The sequence below is a fragment of the Trachypithecus francoisi genome, unplaced genomic scaffold, assembly GCF_009764315.1.
Source record: "Trachypithecus francoisi isolate TF-2019V2 unplaced genomic scaffold, Tfra_2.0 Contig00321, whole genome shotgun sequence".
Lineage (NCBI taxonomy): Eukaryota > Metazoa > Chordata > Mammalia > Primates > Cercopithecidae > Trachypithecus > Trachypithecus francoisi.
Genome location: NW_022680568.1, coordinates 3,529 through 29,412, shown reverse-complemented (window position 1 = coordinate 29,412; position 25,884 = coordinate 3,529). Strand labels below are relative to the sequence as shown.

Genomic DNA, 25,884 nt, shown 5'->3' with positions numbered 1-25,884 from the left:
CTGACTATCTTTGGACCTTGCTGTTACCTTGTACTCAAATTTTATCCCCCCTCACTTCCTTCATGACCAAATTCAACTTATCTTTCAAACAACAGCCCAAATGTTGAATTCTTTGGGATTCAATATTGGGAATTGTTTTCTAGATTGATTAACCGTAATTAAATTATACAGTACTTTATTTCTATCTCTTTTAAAATACTTATCACAACCAGATATGTATTCTGATTTTATAGATAGAGATCTATAGATACAGAAATAAATCTTTCCCCTCCACCAGGCAGTATCTCCCATCGTGTGCGTTGCCATTCCTTCATTTTTTAAATTTGTTAACAAATGAGTGGAAATTTTCACTGTATGCCAGGCACTCTGCTAGACACTGGGACTAAGAACTCTACATGTTTTGTTTAACCAAAATATAGGTATACAATATTAGATTTATAGGTATACAAATATAGGTATACAATATTATATATAAATGCGCAGGGCTCGTTGGCTCACACCTGTAATCCCAGCACTTTGGGAGGCCAAGGCAGGCAGATCACGAGGTCAGGAGTTCGAGATCAGCCTTACCAACATGGTGAAACCCCGTCTCTACTAAAAATACAAAAATTAGCTGGGCGTGGTGGTGCACACCTGTGATGCCAGCTACTCAGGAAACAGAAGCAGGAGAATCACTTGAACTCGGGAGGCAGAGGTTGCACTGAGCAGAGATCATGCCACTGCTCTCCAGCCTGGGTGACAGAGCAAGACTCCATCTAAAAAAATAAAAAAATTAAATGTAAATATGTTACAAAAGTAGTATAAGAAAGAGAGGGGTTTGTCTATACTTCTGCCATTTTACTCCTAATGATAACTTACTGGGAACCCACTGTGATATACTGACATTGCAGAACATTGATAATTACATATTTTTGCATAAGAAACCAAGCAGTTTTATTTCTACTTTATAGAGGGGCTAATTGAGGCTCAGAAATAATTTGCCCAAGGTTAGCCAGCTAATCAGAGGCAGGGCCAGTACTATGAACCTAGGTGTTCTACTAGAAAGCGACTGATCTCTTACCAACGTACTTCAACTACCTCTCTGATGCTATAGTGTGGTGCTCTGTTCATCCATAATATAAGAACCAGACATTAGGTAAGCAGGGACGTTATTGAACCTTTGTTACAGCAAGGCATTTTATAACAGAGTTGTACAGATACATTTAATGAAAAATAAAAATAATTTCCATTCTTATTTATATGCCATGTGACATCTGTCTTAATCACTTAACTACTTTAAACCTCATTTTACTTTTTTTCTAAAATGGAGATAATAACTCCTTTCTTGATGATTTGTTGTGAAAACCTTAGTAATATGATGAATGCAAAGAAAATGCATAATAAAGATTATTTTAACTGTCTATTATGTGACAACATTTATATTGTGCAATTGTTATAATAGCTTTCCAAGTGAAATATTATTATTATTATTATTTTTTTTTTTTGAGACGGAGTCTCACTCTGTCGCCCAGGCTGGAGTGCAGTGGCTGGATCTCAGCTCACTGCAAGCTCTGCCTCACGAGTTTACGCCATTCTCCTGCCCCAGCCTCCCTAGTAGCTGGGACTACAGGCCCCCGCCACCTTGCCCGGCTAGATTTTTGTATTTTTTAGTAGAGATGGGGTTTCACCATGTTAGCCAGGATGGTCTTGATCTCCTGACCTCGTGATTCGCCCGTCTCGGACTCCCAAAGTGCTGGGATTACAGGCTTGAGCCACCGCGCCCAGCCGTGAAATATTGTTTGTTATTATCCCCATTTTAAAGGTAACGATATTGAGACAGAGTTGAAGGTTGAAGCCTGGTCTGTTTGACACAAAACTGACTGTCATATTGCTTCTCGGGCATTAGGCAACAGTTAATTACTGGTATCATCTGTGTAGTGCTATTTGCTTTTCAAAATGCCTAAGGATATTTGACCCCAAGTTCAGGTGCCAGGGATAACATTTGGGATTCAAAGTTTAAACTCCACATTTAAAAGATTTCAAAACATGTGAAGCAGAGGTCAACAGTTGAAAATTAGTTTAGCAAGGTCCCTCTTCCTCCCCAACCACATTTCACTCTTCCCCAGGAAAAAAGCCCTATCCCAGTCTACTCTAGAAATGTCCTCGGCAGTATTCTTTCCTGCAAAACGTATATTTGTAGATGACAAAATACTGGGAATCTTGGCTCATATTCATTTAGGCTCCACCAGGTACTGAGGTGGGACTCAGTAGCTGCCAAAAGGGAAAATGACCACGAATCAAAGAACATATGTCACCTTTGGGCCTTTAAGAATGGAGTATTCTGGGGAAATCAGCATAAGGCAAAGATGCAATTGAGGCGACTGCTATCTTTCATAGTAACAGAACCTGGCTGTAGAATTCAAAGGTACTAAATGATTGCTATCATATCCATATTATTTCTCTGGTGAAATAATACAAATGATGAGGAGGAGTGCTTTCACGCTGTCTTTTCACCTTCACTCTCTGGCAGCAGTGATACCACCTGACTTTTGTAGGGTACATTGTGGTAGACAAAGAACATTTGCATGTAGTACCTCAGTCAATTTTCATAGAGACTTTTGGAGTTAAGCACAGCATGCACTATTAGCTCTGTTGCACAGAAGAGGAACCTGAACCTCTGAAAGCTTAAGTGACTCACCCAAGGTCGTTTAGCTATTCAGACGCAGAGAAATATGGGACACGCATTCTCCTTTATCAGAATTCTTTCTTCCACACCAGGGTTTTAAGAAATTAGCCACACTCAGCAAGTGATCCCTGCTCCCCAGAGATACAAATTATTTGCTGCTAACTGAAAACTTTGGTTAGGGTTGGACTGGCTCTATCTTGACTTGAGGACAAATTCTTTGTACTAATTTCATGGCAGCTGCCTCTGGGAATGGGTGACAGTGAAGTCACATGGTAATAGCACTGACGATGTGTTATAGGTGGAATCCTACAATTCCTTGCTAATGCCTTCCTCTACATGCCTAACAGAGAAGTATGACATATCTCAGAAGCCCCTGAGGAAATGCCCCCAGCCCCCTTAGTTTCACCCTGATCCAGGGCAGATAACTACTTAGAATATCACGAATCAACTTGTGAACGTCAGAAGTTTCCTTAATTTCTGGCCAAGTAAAAATGCAAGTTAAATAAAAAGAAGGGGCGTTATTCTCTCATATTTGGAAAGTACAGGGTTATCAGTAGGAATTCCTATACCTAATGAGTCACAAACAGTGCTTTGGTATTTGTCAGTTGAAAATCTGTTACTTTATTTAGACAGATGATTCAAGCTTTTGTATACTAAAAGTTTGAATTATTATGATCAAAGCCATGGAGAAAAACAAACAGCATTTTTCAACAGACCAAAACTGATTACATTCTCATAGAATTTCATAGAATACCAATTCTGGCTATATTCTTTCCTGAATCAACTTAATCTGGGACTAAAGCATATTCAAATACGACAATCAAATAGTAGCTTATCAGAAACAGCTCCTTTGTCTCCCATTCAGCATTATCATCCCTTAGTCACCTGCTTTTCAATGCTGGCCAAAATGTAATTGTGTGCATTATGGCAGTGTCCAGAAAACTTGGATGCAAAGCTGTTAAAAGCAGTTCCTGTCAAAGATGGCAAACCAGGACAGCGATATGGACACAAAAGGAATACAATACTGCAAAAACTTTTAGTTTGTGTGTTCAGATTGAAATGAAAGGACCTTATCAAGGAATAACTAGGTTGTGGGTCTATTATCTATTATAGGATATAAGTGATGGACTATTATAGCAACTAACATTTATTATACATTGACTATGTGCTAGCCATTTGTCTTCTTGTTTTCTTTCTTTTCTCTCTTTCTCTCGTTCTTTCTCTCTCTTTCTCTCCTTTCTCCCTTCCTTCCTTCCTTCCTTCCTTCCTTCCTTCCTTGCTTCCTTCCTTCCTTCCTTCTTCCTTCCTTCCTTGCTTCCTTCCTTCCTCCTTTCTTTCTTTGATGAGTTTTGCTCTGTTACCCAGGCTGCTGGAATGCAGTGGCACAATCTCGGCCCACTGCAGCCTCTGCCTCCCAGGTTCAAGTGATTATCCTGGCTCAGCCTCCCGAGTAGCTGGGACTACAGGCGTGCACCACCATGCCCGGCTAATTTTTGTCTTTTTAGTAGAGATGGAGTTTCACTATGTTGGCCAAACTGGTCTCAAACTCCTGACCTCAGTTGATCCACCTGCCTCAGCCTCCCAAAGTGCTGGGATTATAGGCGTAAGCCACCGTGCCCGGCCTAGCCATTCTTCTAAGAGGCTCACATGAACTAACTCACTTAATATGAACATGAACTCAGCCATTCTTCTAACTGCTTTATGTGAATGAATGAATCCTCACAACAATCCTATTAGAATGGTACTATTATTATTTTTATCTTACAGATGAAGAAAGAGAAGCTCAGAGAATATAGCAACTTGTTGGAAGTCATACAGGTAATAAGTAACAAAATCAGGATTGGAACCCCTGAACTTTTCGCTAGAGCTTATGTTATCCTAACTACTAAATTATATTTGTTTGTCATCTGTGTGGGCCTTTTCTCTTAGTCAAAATGCACCTACTATGTGCTAAACAAGCTCTCAAGAAGTTCATAATATAAAGTGAAGAATCGAAGTCATCATTTTTCAACATTCATGGAATAAACTTCTATTTTGTTGAAATATCAGAACAACTGGTACACGTACAGCAGTTTAGACTTTTCAAAGCTTCCCCCCTCCTCCATCTAATCCTAATACACTTTATGAGTTCAGCTGGGGAGGTTTTTCGTTTTCTCATCTGCTTTTCATTTTTCTAATTCATTTTCCCTTCCTTTCTCTTTTTTCCAATATACACTTCATTTTCAGTAAGGGGAATATTATATTATTTTAGCCTGGCCCCTGCAGCTCAACCTCAGGGCCTATTGCTAAAACCACTGTAGAACTAAGAGTTGGAACTGTTGTGGTTTGTAGTCCAGGAACCAGGGCTCTTGGAAAACCTGTCTGTTGTGCTGATGCCTGGTCTGTTCGTTTATTTGGGGATCATTGATTTTTCTTTCTCTATGTAGAAAGACCAAGGAAGTCCTCACTGACTCTTTGTTTCAGAACTCTGTATATACAAACCCCTTGTAATGGCCTCTAATTAGCCGAAGAGTATAGTAACACTGTTGACTGAACCACAACCACAAAAGTGTGCTTCCAGCACTTCTGTTGTTGCATCATAGTTCACATTGCCAACATAGATGGAAGCAACATCAGCCTTCATCTTCTCCTCAGTGGATGATCACTGGGCTAGCATTGTCTAGAGGTAGACTTATATTCATCTGCTTGTCTACTTCATTCTGTGGCTCCCAAAGCTTTTCAGCTTCTTCCTCTGTCTTCCTTATTTGAACTCCGGGTCTTCAATGCTACCATACCCCAGATCATCCATGAATAGTCCTGGCTCCTCTTTCTCATCCTGACTGCCAGAGGCTCCTGATCCAGGACCAGGGCTTCCTCTTTTGGGGTCTGGTTCAGGCTCTGGCTTTATCAGCAACTCCTCAAACTCCAATTCCTCAGACTCCAGGCTGTTCCCATAGTCCACTGCATCCTCCAAATCCCAATCCTGGCCTCCCTATCTGCCTGGGCAAAAGATGGTGCCATCACTGCCCTAGCCCAGAGCCTGGCCACTTGGAACTGCAGCTACTGCTGCCCCTCCAAGAAGGTATTTTTAATCTCATTTCATAGATGAGGAAACTGAGGCTCGTAAAGTTTAAATGGCTTGCTCAATTCCACACGGTTTGAAAATGTGTGGTAAAGACAAGATTCAACCAACTTCTTTATTCCTTATTTTCACTTTTTCTAAGAGATGGGGTTTTGCTATATTGCCCAACCTGGACTCGAACTTTTAGGCTCAAGCAATTTTCCTGCCTCAGCCTCCCAAGTAGCTGGGGCTACAGGCACATGCCACTGTGCCCAGCTCAAGGTTCAGATATCTTCTGACTCCACAGCTTGTGCTCTCTGAACTACTGTATGCCATATTGCATGAATGTCTCAACCACCTTGAGCTCAGAATGGCTATGTTCAAATACTATGGCATTGGCTTTAGTTGGTTAGAGGAAACATTTTGACTTCTTTAACCTGCCATCTTTATCTATGATAATTACTAGCTCAAAGTCAAGATGTTCCACACAGGACTGAGACAACAAAAGTCATGAACAATCCAAAATCATAATACCTTAATATGTGTTTTAGCTCTGATATTGATCCCTGATAAATATTTGAGTTGCTTTGTGCCTCAGTTTCTACAGGTTTCTTAATGATGGAAATAGCACCTGGCCTACAACTTCTGCCATTAGAAAATCATATGTGAACAAGGAATACACAAATCAAAGAAGAAATACTTGTATAATAGTAAGATTGTGTGAATGTAAAAGATCATTAAAGACTTGTATTTGGTTTTCATAAATTTGGAGTTTTATTAACTAAGAATCCTGGTTGCAAGAGAAGCCCAGTTGAGTTAACTTAAGCAAAAAGAGAAATGTCATAACTTAGCCTACAGATCTGGTTGTAACTAAGCCTACAAAGATGTCTCACAGAACAAGAATTCTACTGGGCCTCAGATGCCATTGGAATAGGGACTGAATGCTTTCAGGACTCTTTCTCTCCCTCCATTGTCTCTACTTCTCTTGGCATGTCTTGTCTTCTCTCCACTGACCACTTTCTTTATTCTAAGTCCACGTGGGAGAAAATGGCCATTGCTAACATTGCTAAACTCAAATTAAGAACCAAACTAAGCTGAAATCTCTTGGTCCAAAAGTCCAAGTGAGGACTTATTGTACAAGCTTGGATCAGATGTCCACATTTTCACCAATTAATTAGCACATAGAGTGGAATCTCATTATAGGAACATCTTAGACCTCAGTAACCATGTAAATGAGGGGTTTCCTTTTGGAAAAAATGAGGAATAGTTTCCTTAAATGGGAGTTTCTGAAAAGACAATCAAATAAATAGATTTCATTTACAGAGTCAGAAAGTACACATTTTTGAGAACTACTACAGCCTGAGGACCTTATTAGTGAGATTTAAAGATGAATGTCTCTGTGTATATCAATAGATCTGTGCTCTCTCTTAACCCTATCAATGATCCATAAAATATCTATGCTTTGAGGCTGCTAAACAGCATTTCCAGAGATCATGATAAACACTTCGCCATCTTCTTCCTTTACAGAAGAATAGATGAATGACTACTATTCTAGGGGACATAATATGAGAAGTCTTTTAGCTGTGACATTTTATGTTTTTTCTATTTTAAGTATCCTATAGTGGCAACAGTCTTCATCCACCTGGTATGATTTCCAAGGAACTTGAGCTTTATTGATATTCCCCAGAATACTACCATTAATTTTCTGTTTGTTGTAAGGCTAAGCCTTCAATTCAATGTCCCTTTCCTTAGGAGTGGTCACCTATAAAGTTTTTGCAGTCATCGGCACATCAATACGATTGAATTGACCTGATCATTTCCTTAGAGCATATTTACTTAGAGAGGGGAATAAGGAGAACATTTGGAAGGCAATGAAAATGTGGGCTTCTGGTCAGGGAAAACAGGAAAGTTGAGTACAAGAAGTAATGACTGGAGGCTCAAAAGACAAAGGTTTTCTCCTTCACCATTACAGAGGTACACCTTCCCAGCTGTACAAAGTGCCTGGATACCACCAGCAACTGGGCTAATGCTGTTGATGACATTCTCATATCCTTCAATCTTATCAGACTCCTGGTCAGGATTCTGTAATAAGATGCTCTCTGGTACCTATAGCTAGCAATCCATGCCTTTTAGCTCCCCTGCCCTTGGGATCAAATAGGAACACAGCTACTAGTAATTTCATCAGTATAGTAATATACTGTTCATAAGAATTCTTCTGTGTGTTATCTAATCTGATCTTCACAACTCCCTATAAGTATGTTGGGCAATGACTATTCTTCCATTGAGGAAACTGAGGATCAGTTGAATTAAATGTTACAGGCACAAAGCAGGTATATGTCAAAAAGACCTAGCCTGTTCACTCTACAAAATAAGGATCTTGTATGCTTTGTTTATTGCTTTTATCTCTGGCCCCTTTCGCTAAGCTAGACATTTAGGAGGAACTCAATTGCAATTTGTTGAATGAATAAATTAATTTTCTTCACTTGGACTCATATCTTCTCTGACTCTCAAACTTATGCTCTATATTATCAGGGAAGCAAACAAGAAATTATATTTGAGGAACACCTTAGGCCCTATATATACATATTTTATTTAATCCTCATCAAAATTCTGCAAAGTAGGGATTATTCTTTCTCTCTGAGGTTCAGAGAGGTGTAACTTCTCACAGCTGGGAACTTACATAGTTGGTATTTGAACCCAGGCATCTTGGCTCCATAGCCCTCAAGACTGCATTCATATAAAATTGTAATATCAGTTCCCCTCATTTCCCAGAGTCAGAATGAGAGGAAAATGAATGCATACAAGTCAACAAAGAGATCGAAATGCTGTCCAAAGTGAGAGACAATCATTAACATTGCTGGCTCATTCTGTCAAATTTTATTTTTCCTTGATCAAAATATACCTTTCCCAAACCCATTTCCTTCAAGAAGGTCACCTTAAGTGTGAAGGATTTACAGTGCCTCAAGTCACCCACCTGCTGACTCAGGCCCTTCTAAACTTCCAATAAGCTGAAATGAAAGAAAGTTTTCCATTTGTATATTTTGTTTTCAAAGTCTTTCTGGACAGAGGTTATGCCTTTGATTTGTTTATAGAAATAACCACCATTCAATGATGAAACTCAATGATTATTAAATAAAACCATTTACTCAGTGGTAGATAGCAATAACAACAACAGCAATAGTTTTTTAAACACTTCTATGTGTATTGTGCTTTGCAGTTTATAAAGTGCTGCCACTTTCAGTAACTCAGTTCAGGACCTTTGTCTCCCACTCTCATACCTGTTTATCACTCTTTTCAATCTTAAAACCAGCTGTGTTTTCACTTATCACATTTTGTTCAGAAGTTTGTATCTGTATTGGATTATTGGTCCAAAACCAGCGATGCCTGACCTGGATTTTCAACACCTTGGGAAGCTTTTGTTCATATTATTTCTTCTCCTTGAAATGCCCTTCTTCCTATTCCTGCTCCTTTTATTAGACTCTTACCTGTCTTCCAAGGCTCAGCTCAAAGTTTACATTTTCTGTGAAGCATACCAGATCCACTCCAACTCACAGTGCTCTTGTCCTCCTCCGAAGACGTGGAACACTTCTACCACTCACTTGGCACTTAGCAGAGTATGCCTAATATTATTGATATTTTGTATACATCCTTACTATCCAGCAAACAATTGGTGTTCAATAAATTTTGACTGATCATATTGCCAGTGATCCCAGTAATGTACCATGAATTTTCCCAAATGCATGGAAATGAAATTTATTTCAATTAAAAAATATACAATGCTTACTTTTGTTCATATTTCACTTGCTGATATTGCTCACTCTATGCAGCATGTAATAGAGAGGGCCTTGGATGTAGAATGATAGACATGAGTTGGAACTCTAGATTAGTCATTTTAGCTCTATGAACTTAAGTCCCTTTACCTTACTCTCTCTCTCTCTCTCTCTCTCTCTCTCTCTATATATATATATAGATTTCCAGTTTTCTCATTATTATAAAGAGGCTAGCAATACCTTACCTACACTGTGCCTGGCAGGTAGCAGACCTCCAACAAATATCTTGTAAAATACAGAATCAACACTTATTTGTTTTTTTCTTCAACTTTTATTTTAAGTTCCAGGGTACATATGCAGGATGTGTGGATTTGTTACACAGGTAAATGTGTGCCATGGTGGTGTGCTGCACAGATCAACCCATCACCTAGGTATTAAGCCCAGCATCCATTAGCTGTTCTTCCTGATGCTCCCCCAACCCCCACAACAGGTACTAGCGTGTGTTGTTCCCCTCATGTGTCCATGTGTTCTCATGGTTCCGCTCCCACTTATAAGTGAGAACATGCAGTGTTTGGTTTTCTGTTCCTGCATTAGTTAGCTGAGGATAATGGCTTCCAGCTCCATCCATGCCCCTGTAAAGGACATAATCTTGTTCCAATTTTATGGCTGCATTGTAGAGAATCAATACTTATTTCATAGGGTGGATATTATGGCTTGAATGTTTTTGTCCCCTCTAAAATTTACATTGAAACTTAATCTCCAATGCAAAGACACTGGGAGCTGTGCCCTTTGGAAGGTGATTGAGGGCTTTGTCCTTATGCATTAAATTAGGTACCCTTATAAAAGGGCTTGATGGGGAGAGTTCATCCCCTTTTCTTGCTTGTCTGCCTTCTGCCATATGAGACCACAGCATTTCTCCTTCCAGAGGTTGCAGTGTCCTAGGTGCCATCTTGGAAGCAGAGACAGACTCTCACCAGACAATGAAGCTGTCATTATAAATGAACCTTTCTCAATAAAGTTTGAGAACTACTGTCGTATGGCATCATAAGCTTCTATACCCAGGCAAGAGAAGAACAAAGAGAGAATAGGAAAGGTGCACCTGCTTTTTAAGTGCTGTGGCCAGTAAGTGACAAATGTCACCTTTTTCATATTGCATTGGTAAAAACTGATTATATGCCATGCCTGCTCACTTCTCAGCAATAATTTTTATATTATAGAGATGTACTAATTTAGTAATCATGCCCACTCATAATAAGATTGCAATTATGTTAAGAGAAACAAAGAAAGATACCAGTGCCTTAGTGTATGAAAAGGAGGCTTGCTATGGACAGTGAAGTTAGAGGTTTCTCTAAAAAATGACTACAGAGCTAAGATTAAGGCATTAGTAGAACTAGACAAAGATAGGTAGGAAAAACTCTCAAAACAAAGAGAATAGCATGTGTAAAGGCCCTGAAATACACTACAGCATGGTTATTAAAAGAATCAAGATGATTTATGCAAAAGAGGATTAGAACAGTGAAGCATTGTGCAAATGCTATCATTTTAAATGGTCATTATTATTTATTTTCATACTCTCCTCTGAAATCTTGCAACTCATTTCTCTGGGCTCAACTGATCCAACTTTTTCCAACCTGGAAGGGAAAATGGGATAGGGTTATAGAAATTTGAAGGTACTGAAAAATGAGTCAGAAAAGAACCCAAGCTCTGTTTTCATATTAAATAAAAAACATGCAAATTAAGTACTCACTGACATATTCTATTAGCCATTACTTTTGTAAACGTTGTTAAGCTTTTCCGCTTTGCTGCCAGTCAGCTAGAAAAGGTCCTGGTAATATCTTTAATTCATATACCGATCCGTCTCTCTATCTATACTTTTACTTACCTGACTTGTGCCATCGTGACTTTGATTTCACAGAAAAATATCTACCTTTCCTAGACTGGAGAATATCAGACAGCAGATCTCTTTGGACAGGAATGAATATGTATCCTATGGAGTTTTACTTACAAGACTCATTTTGTGAAATATTTTATATGGGCTTTCATGAGTTACTGAGGCTAGACAAAGTCAAACCAATGCAACCCAAATGCCCCTGTAGTCTCCTATTGCCCCATTCTTTGGATACCCAAATTAGAAAAAAATATTATATATATGTAATATGCATATTATATATAATAACATATATGTATATAATATACATATATACAAATATATAATATAAATACATATATAAATAAATGTTTCTATTTAAAAGTGTCTCTATTTCTCTGTCTCAGTCTCTATATGAAGACAGAGAGAATATATATATATATATTATATTTTCCAAATAAAGAGATAGAAACCAAGTCAGAGAAATATGTATGATTATATATATTTATTATTTATATACTATATATAAATGTATATTATTATATATAAATATATGTTTATGTATAATGTATATGTTAATATGTAGTATATGCAACATATATAGAGACACTGATTTATACATGTATGTATATTATATATGTGTATATATGAAATAAATATTTAATAAATATGACATATTTATTTTATATTTCATAAATATATATATATATATAAAGAGAGAGAGACAGAAATAGAGAAATAGACACACACACATATATAAACAGAGATAGATAAGAGAAATAGAGACACAGAGAAAGATCTGTGTTTTCAATCTGGGTGAGGAAGTCAGAAATGTCTCTTAGATACCTTTTGCAGTATTCATCTACCACAGAAGCATGGTATTTCTTCTAGACCCACATGCTTTATACATTCCCTTGACATAGCCTCTGTACCCTTCTAGGGCAAGGAATGTGGACCATATGACTGACATAATCCTAGAGACTTGGATCTGAAGTGGGAGAGAGATTGGTAATCTTTCATAAGATCAGTTAGATTAATATACAGCTTGGGGCACTGAAATCCAGAAATAGGAAAGGATGACTGCAGTAAGTCAACAGCAGGATGTAGTTTGAAATCCCAAGCCTTATCTCAACCGTCCACTCCTCACCCCTCATTGGTGCTCTTTCTAATACAGCCTACTGGATAACAACTAAACTTCTCTAGTGTCAAAGTGACTGGAGTTAGGGTTAGGGTTAAGTTAGGGCTTTAAATGAGTGAAGAGGTTTGTGTGGCTAGAGCAGAGAGTGAGTTGAGAAGAGAAGTTTAGGTTACAGCAGCTTGTAGAGAACCAAACCAATGAATTCTGGCTTTATTCCATAGCCTTCTGGAAAACATTGCACATTTTTAAGTAAAATTGTGACATGGATTTGTTTATTCATTCATGCACTTGCTGCGCTCCAAAGGATCTTTCAACTGACAGATTGTCCCTGCTTAAAATTGCTAACTCGCTCCCCATTAGATTTAGATATAAGCTAAGCTTCTTAATGTGGCATCTGAGACTCTTATGGCTAGGTCCCATCCACCTTCATCTCTAGCCTCATATCCCATCCCTCCAAGCCTTGCACTCTAAGGTTTACTTACCCTGACTCATTATAGTTTCCTGAGCATTGAGTGCTGTAAGAGACCTCTTTCCCTGCCTTTGCTTTTTTTACTTCTTCTTTGGCATTTATTTCTCACCGTTTTCCCCCTAACTACTTTGAACCCTACCTGACGATCTCTTTTACAGGAAGTCTTCCCTGATGCCCCTAGGTTGTGTTGGATGCTCCCCCTCAGTGCTTTCAAGGCATCCAATCTCATTTCTAGCCTATAATTAATCACATTATATTGAAAGCATCTGTTTACTTCTCTGATTTCGTAAACAGCCTTTGAGCTTCTGAAGGGCAGGGAGTAGACTCAGTCCACTTTGTCCCCCCAGTTCTTAGTACTGGCTTGGCACAGAGTGATTGGCTCAGTAGGGCATGTTGAAATAGACTGAGAGTTGGCCAGTTTGAGACCTTTGGTAGCCATCTATGTTTCTATGACTCTTTGAAATCAATTCAGGACTCTAATGCCTCAGAGCCAAGGGCCTAAGTCAATATAGGACCTCAAGCTATGCCTGAGGGGCTTCTAAAATCAGATTATCTTAATAAAGTCAACTGGTTGTGGATAAGATAAGGCTGGCAGCTGAATTTTAACATTTTGCAGGCATCCAGGCACAGCTAAAAGCCAGGAGTTGAAGAAACACCTTTCCTCCACCTTTTGCCCTGACACAAATGTTGAGGTGACCTGGTTTAGCCAGGCTTACAGCCCGCCCAAGTGGCTGATCAGGGAGGTGAGACTAGCCATAGAGTTGACTGGATATATTCCCGGTCCCAAATTTGGGTTGAGGCTAAAGTCCCAAGCCAACCACAAACTGTCTCACACTGCTGCAACTCCCTGTTCTCACAGTGTTGTTTCAAAGAGGGATATTCTGAACAGGCCATAGTTACACCTAATGTGGAATTAGAAACATAGATTTGCCCCAACTCCGTTTCATGGGAGACGGTAGAGCTCCCTCAGAAACCCTGGGGAAAATAAACTCAGAACCAACTTTTTCATTTCCCCACAACTTTTACTTCTAGCTAGTGCATTCACAGCACCAGAATAACAGGATAGAAAATGGTAACAAAATCAGTTATCTGGCTGTAGAAACCAAATATATGTATAAAACTACTGTGATTTTTATTTTTCTCCCGCGTCTGTTTTTTTTTTTTTTTGGATTTCAGTCAAACAGGTTTCTGTGTGCAAACAAAATCAAAATGCCAGCCCCAGGCCGGGTTATGAGAGCACTGCTAAGCATGAACCTCATAGTAGTATGTTTTCCTGCTAAGAATTATTTCCAGAGTAAGATATGTGTATGACAGAATGGTGGAGTTGGGTCAGGGGAGTATACTGAGGGCCAAAGAGGTGAAACAGCCAATACCTTTCCTCTAAGGCAACCCAGGAATTCAGTATTGGAGCTGGGCAAAGTCCCATCAGATGTTACAGTCTCTTTTTTTGGCTTTTGCTATTTCACCAAAAGAAAAGTACAGCCACCCAGATACCACGAATCTGTGAAAGATAACATTGCATGGTGGTGGCAGTTCTGGGAGGAGGCCCAGACCCCACAATTTCTTGTTCTATCCATATCTAGTGTTTTCTCTACCCACCAAGGATTTAATCTTCAAAGTATTTTTTTACAAATATTAACCAATGAAGGTTCTGATCCCATCATGTGGGTTTAGAGCAGCAGTCATGCACTGATCTAGTGAATACAGGAGACATGGCAAAAAGCCAAGATGGGCTGTTAACTTTGGCAAAGGCAATCTGGGACTTTGTCAGGAGAGGTCAATGAGGATCACAAAAATAGCGTCCTTTTGAAAAATGGATGAAAGGTCACATATCATTTCTCTGTTTCTAGGCACTTGTGACCTAAACTAGTAAAGTCTCCTAATGGTTCTCTAGCATCATTTGGTGACTTTTGTTTTTCTCCCTATAGCATTCCACAATGTAATCAGCACATAAGGGACTATAGTATAATAAGCATTAAACTCATTAGGCTTTCAGTAAAGGGACAGTCTGCATTTGAGAATCACCAATGTGTTCTTGTCTCTGTTTAAGCAGGGAGTAGGGATGGCTTTGTAGGCAAGTGACCTGTGGTGTCGCACAAAGCCCCACTATTAGTTTCATGATCCATTATCCCCATCATGAAATTTTAATAATTTTATATTAGAGGTCTCACATTTTCATTTGAACTGCACCCCTTGGCAATTTACATAGCCAGTCCTAGCCACTTTACCTCCTCTCTGACCCTTCTCATCTCTGTATTACTGAAAATGTACACTGTCAATTCTGAGCCCCATCAAGCATGGGAAGTACAAGAAGAAGTATTATGAAATTTTAAAGACATGTCTGAGACCTTGCAAATCTGAAACTCTTCTCTCAGATCGTATACTGCAGTGAGAACAGGTGTTGATGATTTCAGTTTAGAAACAGCTTAGGGAAGTTATGGCCAGATATGAGGATCTGTGAAAAGACAAACTACCCCAGTGCTTCATATTTAACCTCTAGTCATTCCCATTTTGAACTACTCAGGGTACACATTGAAACAAGGAGAAGTACTTAAGTGCCAAGCTTCCAGGTCCTGCCAGCATTGTGAAAGGCAAACGCGACTTTTTCCCCTTTGTACTTTCATTAGTGGGAAAGGTTCTGGAAACTGGTGCTGGCAGAGATTTGGAGTGGTGCGGGAGGCGGAGCCCAATCCATCTCAGTCTTTCACAGCTGTCTTGGCTCCTGACAGCTGCAAAATTTGTTTTGGGGAAGTATGCAACTCTGACTCCAAACAAGCCTCAAAAGAAAGGACCCTGGGAAGCCAATTGCATAGTGTTTAGTTTCTGACCATAAGCCTTCTTGATGGCCAATAATTCTTCATCAGAGGATGTTCATTCTAAGCATGACAATTAAACTGGTGCTACTTGGCTCATTCCCTGGGGTAAAATAGCAGCATGAGGGTCTAAGGGCATGACAATATTAACTGCTGTGGAGGTTGAAGGCATTATTCCCCTGGAGTGGACAATAGAGGCTTTAGTCCATGCACAAGAGAAGGGGAGGAGAGTCAGCCTCCTAAAGCCTTTCACAGCTTTCATTTTTAAAAATTAGCCTTAACTCACAGTTTTTATATTTACACACTTGTCCTAGATACATGTGAGAGTCTTTCTGGCTATGCAATGCTGATTATTAGCTGCAGAAAATAATGGCCCTGAGAAAGCTCAGCCCAGCTCCGTAAGTCTCTGAATCCACACCGAAGTTTTTCTATTTGGGTTCCAAGACATATCTCCAACATTTTAGGAGATCTAGTGTGTGTTTGGTGCTTTGGGATCATCTTGGCAAAGTTACATTGAAGAGAGAAAACTTAGAACTGTTGATCTTCCAGGTAGAGTGAAAGGAAGAAACAGAAGACCAGACCTGTGTCCAGTGTCTTCTGTGTAGCAACTATGTGACCTTTCACATCTCAGAACCTCAACTTGATTATCTGTCAAGTGGGAATGTTGATCCCTTGTTTTACCTGCCATGTTGTCAAAGGTATTTGAACCAGAGCAACTTCATCTTGAATAAGGGCTAGGTAAAATAAGGCTGAGACCTACTGGGCTGAGTTCCCAAACAGTCAGGCATCCTAAGTCACAGGATGAGATAAGAGGTCAGCACAACATACGGGTCATAAAGACCTTGCTGATAAAGCAGATTGCAGTAAAGAAGTTGACTAAAACCCACCAAAACCAGGATGGCAATGAGAGTAGCCTCTGGTCGTCCTCACGGCTACACTCCCACCAGCGCCATGACATTTTACAAATGCCTTGGCAACATCAGGAAGTTACCCTATGTGATCTAAAAAGGTGAGGTATGAATAATCCACCGCTTGTTTAGCATATCTTCAATAAATAACCATAAAATGGGCAACCAGCAGGCCTCAGGGCTGCTCCACCTATGGAGTAGCCATTCTCTTATTCCTTTATCTTCTTAATAGACTTGCTTTCACTTTACTCTATGGACTTACCCCTAATTCTTTCTTGAACGAGATCCAAGAACCCTCTCTTGGGGTCTGTATTGGGACCTCTTTCTGGTAACAATATCAGCTGTTGTGATGAGCAAATAAGATCATTATTTTTTTTCAATAAATATTTATACTTGAATGTACAAGATGCTAACTTATACATAAAGGGACTGAGGCTAAATAATTGTACAAGGAAAGAGTTGTGAAGTATCACAGGAGGAAGAGGTTGCTGTCAGCTGAAGGAATCATGGAAGGTTTCATGGAGCTGGAACCTATGAGATGACATTCTGACATTGAAGAGTGAGCAGATTTTCTCAGGAGAAGATGGGTACAGGTTGGGATTGTGGGAAGAGCAGGTGTAGCATCAGCAAAGATAAAGGCTTCAGGAAAGCACAGCTTGTGTGTTTGTGTGCGTGTCTGTGTGTGTGTGCGTTTGTGTGTGTGTGTGTGTGTGTGAGAGAGAGAGAGAGAGAGAGAGAGAGGAGAGAGAGAGAGAAAGAGAAAGAGAGAAAAAAAATGAAATGGAGACAGAGTGAGAAGTTCACATAGAATGGAACACAAAGTGAAGGGTGAGACTTGCTCAAAGCCCTAAAACAAACGTGTCAGATCCTCTGTAATGCCTTTTTTTTTGCCTGGATCCCTGGCTTTAGAGAAAACAGGAAGCAGTAGTAATCTTGTGTCATCTCATAATTCCTATTGTCATCAGGCCTTGTCTGTTTCACTCATGCCTGGTAGAAAAAGCGGCTTGGGAACCACCTGTTCCTGGCTACTATACTCAGAAGGAGGCAAGAAGCCAGGTTGAGTACTGAGATCTGTAGTTCATTAACATCAAGTGAAAAATGGACATTCACTGGTATATTGGTGGGTCTCAGACAGCCACTGGTTTTCTTTTGGCACACTTAGGCCAAAGATCACCATTTGACATTCTCTACAAATACACTGTGCAGTTAGTCTCAACTCTACCTCTAATTCATTGTGAGATTTTGGACAGGATACTTTGCCTTTATGAGTCTCTGGTTCTCATCTGGAAATCTTTTACTAAAGTTAAGGAATGATTTAACAGGGAATCCCATTAACATTTACATATAAAGAATCTGTCAGTATATAAGAATGTGTATATAAAAGGGGTTGAGGCAACAGGGAATTCCATTAACATCTAAATATAAAGAATCGTCAGTATATAGAATGTGTATATCATTTTGTATTTGGAAACTTTGCTGAATTCTATCAGTTCTAGGAGCTTTTTGGAGGAGTCTTTTGGGTTTTCTAGGTATACAATCATATGATCAGCAAACAGCAGCAGTTTGACTTCCTCTTTACAGATTTGGATGCCCTTTATTTCTTTCTCTTGTCTGATTGCTCTAACTAGGACTTCCAGTACTATGTTGAACAGAAATGGTGAGAGTGGGCATCCTTATCTTGTTCTCAGAGGGAATGCTTTCAACTTTTCCCCATTCAGTATTATGTTGGCTGTGGGATTGTCATGGATGGCTTTTATTTCATTGAGGTATGCCCCTTATATGCCTGTTTTGCTAGGAATTTTTAATCATAAAGGGATGCTGAATTTTGTCAAATGTTTTTCTGCATCTTTTGAGACGATCATGTGATTTTTGCTTTTAATTTTGTTACATGGTATATCACATGTATTGACTTGTGTATGTTAAACCATTCCTGCTTCCTTGGTATGAAACCCACTTGATCATGATGAATTATCTTTTTGATATGTTGTTGGATTCTGTTGACTAGCATTTCTTTTGTATTTTTTTGTTTCAATTTCATTTAGTTCTGCTCTGATCTTGGTTATTTCCTTTCTTCTGCTGCAGCTGAGTTTGGTTTGTTCTTGTTTCTCTAGTTCCTTTAGGTGTGACCTTAGATTGTCTGTTTATGCTCTTTCAAACTTTTTGATATAGGCATTTAGGGTTATGAGCTTTCCTCTTAGCACGCCTTTGCTCTGTCCCAGAGGTTTTGATAGGTTGTGTCACTATTGTCATTCAGCTCAAGATTTTTAAATTTTCATCTTGATTTCATTGTTGACCCAGTGATCATTCAGGAGGAGATTATTAATTTCCATGTATTTGCATGGTTTTGAAGGTTCTTTTGGAGTGGATTTCAATTTCATTCCACTATCAGTAGCTATCCTATACACCAACAGTGACCAAACTGATAATTAAATCAGTAACTCAATTCCTGTTACAATAGCTGCAAATAATACAATATGATACGATACAATACAATACATACCATATAATACAGTACAATACTTAGGAATATACCTAACCAAGGAGGTGAAAGACCTCTACAAGGAAAACTTCAAAACACTGGTGAGAATAATCATAGACAATACAAAAAATGAAAACACATCCCATGCTCATGGATGGGTAGAATCAGTATTGCGAAAATGACCATACTACCAAAAACAATCTACAGATTCAAAGAAATTCCCATCAAAATGCCATAATAATTCCTCACAGAACTAGAAAAAACAATCCTAAAAGTAATATGGAACCAAAAAAGAGCCCACATAGCCAAAGAAAGGCTAAGTAAAAGAACAAATCTGGAGGCATCACGTTACCTGATTTCAAACTATACTCTAATGTCATAGTAACCAAAACAGTGCGGTACTGGTATAAAAATAGACACACAGACCAATGGAACAGAATAGAGAACCCAGAAATAAACGCAAACAGTTACAGCCAACTGATCTTCAACAAAGCAACACAAACATAAAGTGGGGAAAGGACACCCGCTTCAACAAATGGTGCTGGGATAATTGGAAAGCCACATGTAGGAGAATGAAACTGGATCCTCATCTCTCACCTTACACAATAATCAACACAAGATGGATCAAGGACTTAAATCTAAGACCTGAAACTATGAAAATTCTAGAAGATAATATCAGAAAAACCCTTCTAGACATTGGCTTAGGCAAGGATTTCATGACCAAGAACCCAAAAGCAAACGCATTAAAAACAAAGATAAATAACTGAGACTTAATTAAACTAAAGAGCTTTTGCACAGCAAAAGGAACAGTCAGCAGAGTAAACAGACAACCCACAGAGTGGGAGAAAGTCTTCACAATCAATACATCTGACAAAGGACTAACATCCAGAATGTCCAATGAACTCAGACAAATTAGCAAGAAAAAAAAAATCCCATCAAAAAGTTGGCTAAGGACACAAATAGACAATTCCCAAAAGAAGATATGCAAATGACCAACAAACATATGAAAAAAGCTCAACATCACTAAGGATTAGGAAAATGTAAATCAAAACTGCAATGAGATAGATACCATCTTACACCTGCAAGAATGGCCATAATCAGAAAACCAAAAAATAATAGATATAGGCATGGATACAGTGAACAAAAACACTTCTACACTGCTGGTGGGAATGTAAACTAGTACAACTATTGAAGGAAACAGTATGGAGATTCCTCAAAGAACTAAAAGTAGAACTATCATTTGATCCAGCAATCCCACTACTGGCTATACACCCAGAGGAAAATAAGTTATAATATGAACAGATACCTGTTCATGCATAATTTAGCAGCACAATTTACTATTGCAAAAATGTGAAATGAACACAAATGCCAGTCAATCAATCAATGAGTGGATAAAGCCTTTTTATGACTGAGTGGTGTTCCATTATATTTATATTTATAATGGAATAGTACTCAGCCATATAAAGGAATGAATTAATGGCATTTGCAACAACATGGATGGAATTGGAGACTATTATTCTAAGTCACTCAGGAATGGAAAACCAAACATCATATGTTTTCATCCATAAATGAGAGTTAAGCTATGAAGATGCAAAGGGATAAAAATGATACAATTGAACTTTGGGGACTCAGGGGAAAGAGTGGGAAGGGGGTGAATGATAAAATACTACAGTTTGGTTTCATTGTATACTACTCAGGAGATGGGTGCACCAAAATCTCACAAATCAACACTAAAGAAATTACTCATGTAACCAAATATAATATATTCCCCCAAAACCTATGGAAATGAAAAATTAAAAGACAAAAACAAAACAAAACACGAATGTGTATATAAAAAGAGTTGAGGCAACATTCGTAGAAAAATGGAATTCAATTATTTTACTGAATATTGGGTTTTGAGCAAGTCCCTTCCCCTCTCTGAACCTCTTTATCCCCATTTTAACATTGGAGTGGGTCACGGTTGTTTTGTATGTTTGTTGGCTGCATAAATGACATTTTTCAAGAAGTGTCTGTTCATACCCTTTGCCCACTTTTTGATGGGGTTGTTTTTGTTCTTGTAAATTTAAGTTTATTGTAGTCTATGTATATTAGACTTTGTCAGATGGATAGATTGCAAAAATATTTTCCCATTCTGTAGGTTGCCTGTTCACTCTGATGATAATTTCTTTTGCTGTGCAGAAGGTCTTTAGTTTAATTAGATCCCATTTGTCAATTTTGGCTTTTGTTGCTATTGCTTTTGGTGTTTTAGTCAAGAAGCCTTTGCCCATGCCTATGTCCTGAATGGTATTGCCTATGTTTTCTTCTAGGACTTTTATAGTTTTGGGTTTTATGTTTAAATCCTTAATCCATCTTGAGTTAATTTTTGTATAAGGTGTAAGGAAGGGGTCCAGTTTCAGTTTTTTGCCTATGGCTAGCTAGTTTTCTCAACACCATTTATTAAATAGGGAATCCTTTCCCTATTGATTGTTTTTATCAGATTTCTCAAAATCAGATGGTTGCAGATGTGTGGTGTTATTTCTGAGGCCTCTGTTCTGTTCCATTGGTCTACATACTTCATTTGCTACCAGTACCATGCTGTTCTGGTTACTGTAGCCTTGTGGTATAGTTTGAAATCAGGTCGCATGATGCCTCCAGCTTTGTTCTTTATGCTAGGATTGTCTTGGCTATATGGGCTCTTTTTTGGTTCCATATGAAATTTAAAGTAGCTTTTTTTTTTTCTAATTCTGTGAAGAAAGTCAATGGTAGCTTGATGGGGATAGCATTAATCTATAAATTAGTTTGGGCAGTATGGCCATTTTCACGATATTGAGTCTTCCTAATCATGATAATGGATTTTTTTTTTTCCATTTGTTCATGTCCTCTCTTATTTCCTCGAGAAGTGGTTTGTAGTTCTCCTTGAAGAGACCGTTCATGTCACTTATAAGTTGTATTCCTAGGTGTTTTATTTTCTTTGTAGTAATTGTGAATGAGAGTTCACTCATGATTTGGCTCTCTGCTTGTCTATTACTTTTGTATAGGAATACTTGTAATTTTTGCATATTGATTTTGTATCCTGAGACTTCGCTGTAGTTGGTTGATAGCTTAAGGAGTCTTTGGGCTGAGATGATGGAGTTTTCTAAATATACAATCATGTCATCTGGAAACAGAGATGATTTGACTTCCACTCTTCCTATTTAAATACATTCTATTTCTTTCTCTTGCCTGATTGTTCTGGTCAGAACTTCCAATACTATGTTGAATAGGAGTGATGAGAGAGGGCATCCTTGTCTTGTGCTGGTTTTCAAAGGGAATGCTTTCAGCCTTGTTCATTCAGTATAATGGCTATGGGTTGTCATAAATATCTCTAATTATTTTAAGCTATGTTCAATCAATACCTATCTTATTGAGAGGTTTAACATGAAGGGGTGTTGAATTTTATAGAAGACCTTTTCTGCATCTATTGAGATAATCATGTGGTTTTTGAGATTGGTTCTGTTTATGTGATGGATTACATTTATTGATTTGCATATGTTAAGCCAGCCTTACAACCCAGGGATGCAGCAGACCTGATCGTGGTGAATAAGTTTTTGCTATTCTGGTGAATTCAGTTGGCCTGTATTTTATTCAGGATTTTGCACGGGTGTTCATGAGGATACTGGCCTGAAATTTTCTTTTTCAGTTGTGTCTCTGCCAGGCTTTGGTATCATCCTGATACCAAAAAAAAAAAAAAAAAAAAAAAAAAAAAAAAAAAGAATCTGCTCATTGCTCCCCCCACCCCACAACAGTCCCCAGTATGTCATGTTCCCCACTCTGTGTCCATGTGTTTTCATTGTTCAAATCCCACCTATGAGTGAGAACATGTGGTGCTTCGTTTTCTGTCCTTGCGATAGTTTGCTTAGAATGATGGTTTCCTGCTTCATCCATCTCCCTACAAAGGACATGAATCATCCTTTTTTATGTCTGCATAGTATTCCATGGTGTATATGTGCCACATTTTCTTAATCCCGTCTATCGCTGATGGACATTTGGGTTGGTTCCAAGTCTTTGCTATTGTGAATAGTGCCACAACAAACATACGTGTGCATATGTCTTTATAGCAGCATGATTTATAATCCTTTGGGTATACAGCCAGTAATGGGATTGCTGGGCCAAATGGTATTTCTAGTTCTAGATCCTTGAGGAATTGGCACACTGTCTTCCACAGTGGTTGAACTAGTTTATAGTCCCACCAACAGTGTAAAAGCATTCCTATTTCTCCACATCCTCTCTAACATCTGTTGTTTCCTGACTTTTTAATGATTGCCATTCTAATTGGTGTGAGATGGAATCTCATTGTGGTTTTGATTTGCATTTCTCTGATGACCAGTGATGATGAGCATTTTTTCTGTTGGCTGCATAAATGTCTTCTTTTGAGAGGTGTCTGTTCATCTTCTTTTCCATTTTTGATGGGTTCTTCGTTTTTTTTTTGTAAATTTAGTTATTTGTAGGTCTGAATCTTAGCCGTTTGTCAGATGGGTAGATTGCAAAGATTTTCTCCTTTCTGTAGGTTGCCTGTTCAGTCTGATGATAGTTTCCTTTGCTGTGCAGAAGCTCTTTAGTTTAATTAGATCCCATTTGTCAATTTTGGGTTTTGTTGCCATTGCTTTTCATGTTTTAGCCATGAAGTCTTTGCCAATGTCTGTGTTCTGAATGGTATTGCCTAGGTTTTCTTCTAGGGTTTTTATGGTTTTAGGTCTTACATTTAAGTCTTTAATCCATCTTGAATAATTTTTGTATAAGGTATAAGGAAGGGATCCAGTTTCAGCTTTCTACTTATGGCTAGCCAGTTTTCCCAGCACCATTTATTAAATAGGGAATCCTTTCCCATTTCTTGTTTTCTCAGGTTTGTCAAAGATGAGATGGTTGTAGATGTGTGGTGTTATTTCTGAGGGCTCTGTTCTGTACATTGGTCTATATCTCTGTTTTGGTACCAGTACCTTGCTGTTTTGGTTACTGTAGCCTTGTAGTATAGTTTGAAGTCAGGTAGCTTGATGCCTCCAGCTTTGTTCTTTTGGCTTAGAATTGTCTTGGCAATGCGGGCTCCTTTTTGGTTCCATATGAGCTTCAAAGTAGTTTTTTCCAATTCTGTGAAGAAAGTCATTGGTAGCTTAATGGGGATGGCATTGAATCTTTAAATTATCTTGGGCAGTATGGCCATTTTCACGATATTGATTCTTCCCATCCATGAGCATGAAAAGTTCTTCCGTTTGTTTGTGTCCTCTTTTATTTCATTGAGCAGTGGTTTGTAGTTCTTGAAGAGGTCCTTCACATCCCTTGTAAGTTAGATTCCTAGGTATTTTATTCTCTTTGAAGCAATTGTGAATGGGAGTTCACTCATGATTTGGCTCTCTGTTTGTGTGTTATTGGTGTATAAAAATGATTGTGATTTTTCACATTGACTTTGTATCTTGAGACTTTGCTGAATTTGCTTATCAGCTTAAGGAGATTTTGAGCTGAGATGATGGGGTTTTGTAAATATGCAATCATGTCATCTGCAAACAGGGAAAATTTGACTTCCTCTTTTCCTAACTGAATACGCTTTACTTCTTTCTCTTCCTGATTGCCCTGGCCAGAACTTCCAATACTATGTTGAATAGGAGTGATGAAAGAGGGCATCCCTGTCTTGTGCCAGTTTTCAAGGGGAATGCTTCCAGTTTTTGCCCATTCAATATGACATTCGCTGTGGGTTTGTCATAAATAGCTCTTATTATTTTGAGATACGTTCCATCAATACCGAATTTATTGAGCGTTTTTAGCATGAAGGGCTGTTGAATTTTGTCAAAGGCCTTTTCTGCATCTATTGAGATAATCATGTGGTTTTTGTCTTTGGTTCTGTTTATATGCTGGATTACGTTTATTGATTTGCATATATTGAACCAGCCTTGCATCCCAGAGATGAAGCGCACTTGATCATGATGGATAAGTTTTTTGATGTGCTCTTGGATTCATTTTGCAAGTATTTTATTGAGGATTTTTGCATCTATGCTCATCAGGGATATTGGTCTAAAATTCTCCTTTTTGTTGTGTCTCTGCCAGGCTTTGGTATCAGGATGATGTGGCCTCGTAAAATGAGTTAGGGAGGATTCCCTCTTTTTCTATTGATGAAATAGTTTCAGAAGGAATGGTACCAGCTCCTCCTCGTACCTCTGGTCGAATTCGTCTGTGAATACCTCTGGTCCTGGACTTTTTTTGGTTGGTAGGCTGTTCATTATTTTCTCAATTTCAGAGTCTATTTTTGGTCTATTCAGGGATTCAACTTCTTCCTGGTTTAATCTTGGGAAAGTGTATGTGTTCAGGAATTTATCCATTTCTTCTTAATTTTGTAGTTTATTTGCATAGATGAGTTTATAGTATTCTCTGATGGTAGTTTGTATTTCTGTGGGGTTGGTGGTGATATCCCCTTTATCATTTTTTATGGCATCTATTTGATACTTCTCTCTTTTCTTCTTTATTGGTCTTGCCAGTGGTCTATCAATTTTGTTGATCCTTTCAAAAAACCTGCTCCTGGATTCATTGATTTTTTGAAGCGTTTTTTTGTGTCTCTATCTCCTTCCATTTTGCTCTGATCTTAGTTATTTGTTGCCTTCTGGTAGCTTTTGAATGTGTTTGCTCTTGCTTCTCTAGTTCTTTTAATTGTGATGTTAGGGTGTTAATATTAGATCTTTCCCACTTTCTGATGTGGGCATTTAGTCCTATAAATTTCCCTCTTAGCACTGC

General features: G+C 38.5%; 1 pseudogene; it reads right to left on the bottom strand.

Annotated features, from left to right (window-relative positions):
• Window positions 1-4,937: 4,937 nt before the first annotated feature.
• Window positions 4,938-11,371, bottom strand: LOC117083302 (annotated as a pseudogene).
• Window positions 11,372-25,884: the final 14,513 nt, after the last annotated feature.